The sequence below is a fragment of the Nuphar pumila genome, chromosome 1 (assembly GCF_984573655.1).
Source record: "Nuphar pumila chromosome 1, dmNupPumi1.hap1.1, whole genome shotgun sequence".
NCBI lineage: Eukaryota > Viridiplantae > Streptophyta > Magnoliopsida > Nymphaeales > Nymphaeaceae > Nuphar > Nuphar pumila.
Window position 1 is genome coordinate 169,604,020 of NC_143249.1, and position 6,000 is coordinate 169,610,019.

Consider the following 6,000-nt stretch of genomic DNA (forward strand, 5'->3'; position numbering starts at 1 on the left):
AAGCATACATTTAATAATATGTTACATAAATATGAATTATAATGCAAAGACCTAAAATTTAAATCATACTTAAAAAATATCTAATTTAGGATGTATTCAACCAATATTAGCAAAAATATGGATATCACAAGAAAACACAATATGATATACCAAATAAATGAAAAACTACCATTATCATGTTGACAATCTTCTATGAGTGTGTCAAGTGGGCTTTCAATTTTTGTTCTAGGGATATCTATATTGACCCAATTTATGTCAATATTGTCATTTATACTTTGGACAACATTAATAACATATGGTTCACTAGCCCAATATGGTTCTGGCTCATCATCATTCATGTAATGCAATTTACCTACTTGTTTGTTATGCATATCAAATAAATCTCATGGTTTTGTTCTAATGACAACCTGTCAATCTACAACAATAGGATCTTGCTCATAAAAGACATGTTCTACTTGAGATGCAAATATATAGGGTTCATCCTTCATGCAAAACAAGTTCATGTTGACAAGTGTGAAACCATATTTATCTTTCTTTATCTCCTTTGCACAAAGATTGAGGACATGATACCATTAACACTTGAATATAACAAATCACATATCTCCACGATATTCAACTTTAATGACGTCAGTAATGTAACTATAATAGATGACATCACCAACTATCAGGTTTTTATCTCTTGCACTTGAATAACTTGAAGTTTGGGCATAGACAACGATACTACTATTTTGGAACTTATTTCTTTCTTCATGTCATTTCATATGAAACCGAAAATGATTTATGACAAAACTCGTATATCTCCTTGCACGTTTTGAGGATACGGGGAAAGCCATATTATCTCATTCTGAAGTTCATCGTCAGTACCTCCATCACATAATTGATGAATCTATTACATTAAAAATGTGATTAATATATTAAAAATTCTCACAAGAGGACACAGTAATAGTTTCTTATATGGTCCTAAAACCAATACTCAAATTTGGCCTTATAAATGAGTTCAACTTCACGTTGTCCCGTTGAGCATTGACTAAAGCAATATTAAGTGTTGCCTATAAGTCTAAAATTTGTCTCAAATATTATAAACTTGTTTAAAGAAATTGCAAATAACAATTCTATATAAAAACAATCATAATCTTACTAAAGATATGACAATACAAATTCATGATTGAATATAATGTATGCATGGACTTGTTTCAATATTGAGGGAGAGAGATTAAATAATTCACTTGTGCCCAACGTATGTCCCCTTCGTAACATTTAACTACTCTCAGTTACAACACCAACACCTTCTTCATAATTTCTTTCTTGCCTATAGACTTTTCTCTACACCATGTAAATACCTGAAGCAAAATGCTAAACTTTCTTCAGCTAGGTTCCCTTAACGATTGAGCCTTTAGGCTGACTTTTATTATGCACATATGCTTTCAGCTTACATAAGTACTTGGAATACGTCCACATCAATTGTAATAATTGATAATAAATGTTTGAAACTTGAATGCCATACACATCAAAAAATTAATATAGTTTTGCATTTATAAAGTATTATTGTTTATACCTTTTGATAGGACACATCCATCGATATGCAACTGACCCACCCAACCTAACCTTTCATACTAGATGAACTGGTAAATGCATCATGATATAAAAAAATGAGAACTAAATTTTTTTTCTAAATGAAACAATATCAAAACAATATGTTCTTCCATTTGTTGCAACTCAAACTTGTTTATAACCTTTGAGCACAAGTCCTTGAAAAATGCGCAAAACTCAATAAACATTGCCCTAACTTTCTTATGTAATGTCCTTAGTGTCAAGCGAAGAAATTGATGTAATAACACATGTCAGTCATGACTCTTTAGGCCAAAAATCTTATGCCCTTTAATGTGTTACACATCATGACATGTTTGCTTAATAGCCAACTAAAACTTTTATATTCTTCAACACTTTACACAATATAATTTTCTCCATCTTGCTCCTAGAAAAGCATGCATTAGGTATGAACACTCTAGTAGAATTAGCATGCCTTCGTGGATGAAGTGCATAGCTTATATTCATTGCCTGATAATCGAGCTAAGCATTAGGATGATCCTTTGACTTCTTATCAATGTTCAATAATGTTCCAATAATGTTAGTGCATACATTCTTCTTGATGTGCATAATATCCAAGTTATGATGAGTAAATTATGCTGCCAACACTAAAACTCAAAAAAGAAATGCTTTTCTTCTTCCAGTTTCATGGAAGATTAAGTTCACCAATAACTGAAATATGTGTATCAATCAACTCCTGCAACACGTTCATGCTAGAAAGAGGAGTTGGAACTATTGGTTGAACTTTTGCAGTGGTATTTTTAAAACATTATTTTCAATAAAATCATTTGAAAAATCGTCAACCAAAAACAATAAGAATCGACTTTCCACGAATGTGGCAGGTAAGGGTCGAATCCTCAGGGAAAGGGAACTATTCAAATTAATTCTAAAACTTCAATTTATTAATATCAATAAAGTTTACAACTAAGTTAACAGTACAATTCTAATTGAATTACAAACTAAAAATGAAAATGAACTGAAATAGATTGCTAAGTCTTCTTTGGATTGCCAAGGGTATTTTTGTCTTTTTGCCATATATGCATTCACATTTGTATTTTGAGTACACCTGTTGATCTATATCTAACTTATCAACCTAAAACAAAAAAAATAAAAAGTCAGTATGTAATCAATAATTAATTCTAAATTACAACTAAAACTACTTCTGAACTAATTACTAATCTAATACTATAATTAAGCTAAAAATAAAATAAACTATAAATTAAACTAGACTAACTAATCATATTAATTCTAACTAATCTAACTACAGTTAGTACATTAACTACATGCAAGAAAACAATATAAACTACCGAAAATCAATGAACTAGCTAAATAATTGTTTTACCCTTAAATAGTGCAAAATTAGATTCTGATAGGTTTTCGCAAATAGAGAATTTGAAAGAGCAAACGAAGTCTGATTTTGTATATTTTTCTTTTGTTCTCTTTTTGGTAGATTCAAAAATCTGTCAGACTTTACGGATTTGAAAAACTCATCCGAAAGCTCTGGATATAAATGTTTCAAGTTTGTAGAAAATCTGGAAATCGTTTGTCCCAAAATTTAAAAATGCAAAAAACCTGATTTTGAAAAATGCTTAAAAGTCAAACCATATCAACTCAAAATGAGCTTAATTTTGGTTTGTAAATATTTAACACACTAATGAATAGAATGGAATAATAACTTTAGAAAAACTCAGAAAAAATTCACATAAAATAACGAGTGTAAGTCAATGCAAAATTCTGGTTTTTTTCAGTGTACTATTCATTTGTTAGAATCCAATTTGTGCACTTTTTCTTAGAATACATGCAATAACAGTCATTCACAGTCCTAATACTAACTAACTAACAGAAAATAAAATTGATTACACTAAGAAAATAAAATCTAAATTAACTACCTACATTACTTGTGAAAATTACAAATTAATGCTAGAATAAAATGCTAGAATGCATGCAAAGGTTAAGCTAAGTTAAACTAACCTACAATTAAGAGTTAAAATAGTTAACTAATGAAATCAACTACTCCCATGTAACTGAATTACTATGAACCAACTAATTAATTATCTAAAAACACGAAAATTAAATTTAAAGATACTTTTAAATTAGAGTTAAATATTAATTTAAATCTAAGAGGGTTAGTATCTAACTAGGGTTAGTTGACTCAAGGCACTAAGGAGGACAAATTATGTTTGACTTTGACTAGGCTCACGCCACCCTAGATGGACCCACTAGGTTAGTCACTAACTAACCAAGGTTAGTCTTACGTAATTTAACACTCTACACGATATTAGACACCTATTGTAAAGTCAAGAGATTCTAAAATTAGACCAAGACACCTAATGACTAATGATACTTGCTAAAAGAAAATACTGGAATTAAATTAGTACTTGACCTATCATATGGATTTTTCCTAAGGTATACTACACGGCTAATAGGACTTAACCCAAATTAAAAATCAAAACTTACTTAACCTAACCATTCACAGTAAGGAAATTACCTAAAGCTACACAACAGAATTAATTGGCTTACCTAAAGTGTATTACATGATTTGAAAAAACTCACACACAAAGTCCCAATTTAATAAACCTAAATTCAATTGATGCAATGTTAACTAATATGCACTACTAAATGCTAAATACTATGCATTAAATCATACACCTAAGACAAACTTACCTAAAAAGACACTCTATGCAATTAATTCATTACACTAAGCTAAGTAATTAACTAAAAGAAGGTATTAAAGCTTAAATGGTGAATTTTGGAATCAAATGGGTCTCACACATACTTTCCTTAAGAGGATACTTACCTTTCAAAACCAAAGTCCTCAGCCCTATTGGGCCCACACGATTTTTGGGTTTTGAAAGAATTATGATATTCTTTCTAAAATCTTTCAAGAAGGCAGTTAAGTATAAATTTGAAATATGAGATCCTTGCCTAAATTAAAGAGAGGATAGGATCCTCTTGGCTGGTCTTAAAGCTGAGACCAAGGCTTACCTCAATTGGATCACACGGATTTTAGAAAACCCACAATCTTGCCAAAAATCGTCACTCACATGCATTGATACATATGCCCTTCACATTATTTCCAAATCCTAGAAAGACACTAAACTAAATTAACCACATATATACTAACCTAATCATAATCCACGAGCATGATGCTTTTGTCTATTCATACCATGAGCAGAAAGATCATGCACACCATGCAGGGATTACAATGTGTGAACCTTATCAGCGACATGCTGATTATGCATATGGTGCAAGGGTTCAAGTTCGGAGGAATACTTACAACCATGAAGTATCATGTGAGGACCTATTCAAAGATGTTGAATCTACAATTGGGTTCCAAGACTCTGGTAGTTCGCAGGCTCGAGCGAATGAGCCAGAATATGGCTATCCATATTATGATCAATATGGAGAATACATGGACCAGACCCTAGGGTATGATGAACTGGAGTAATCATCTGACTATGCAACAACTGATTCGCACGAATATGCAATGGAGGTCCCTGAAGAGGATAAATTTATGCAAGAGAGTTATCAACAGGGCAAGAAAGGGCATAGTGTTCCAGCACACGAAGAAGCAGATGCAAGCTTGTGTATTAAGGATGAGCCGCGCACACCAAAGCAAGGTGCAAGCGACTATGCATGTGATGTGCGGCCCACATTTGCAGAGAAGACCTTGTCGCACAACAGCAAGGCAAATAATGATGCTGGCCACAAGAACAACCTGGAAGCAAAGATATTACATTGACAACAGTCTTGAATAGAACAAGTTGCTGAATTAAGAGAGATTCTTCATGGAGAAGAAAGGCGAATTGCGGAACCCTTGGAGCTTTTCGCAGTAGTTCACACCATAGCTGCACAGGATACAAGTGATGAAGTGTGTGTTGCACCTGATGAAACCAAGGCTAGTACACATAACGCAGTTACGCAACAAGTGTTAAGACATGGTGTAAGCGCTGCAAGAGTACCTATAGGTAATGATTATGCAGGAACATATGACATTCAAGATGCACACAACATGGTTGTTATGAAATGCATAACATCAAATGCACCAGTTACCCTGTGTATGGCTGAACCCGGGCACGAGGTGTGCAACGCCCAGCTGACAAGGGAACTAGCACACTTCAAGAGTGAAAAAGGTTTGTCAATGCGCATAACACCTAAGCAAGAAAATGGCATTAATGGAAAGGAAAAGTCTCAGTCGAATGACCAAGACATCAAATCTGTGCATAGTCACATCACAATTCGGCACACCGAATATGAGATCAAGGTTCAGCTGAAGGTTGCTAGCGATGGACTAGTGTCTAAGGAGAAGCGAAAGAAAAAAAAAAGAAAATTGTAAAGATGATAGTGACCCTCATACAATAGAGCATGGAAAGCAAACGAGTAAATGTCAAACCGGGAATTGGGAGCTATCAT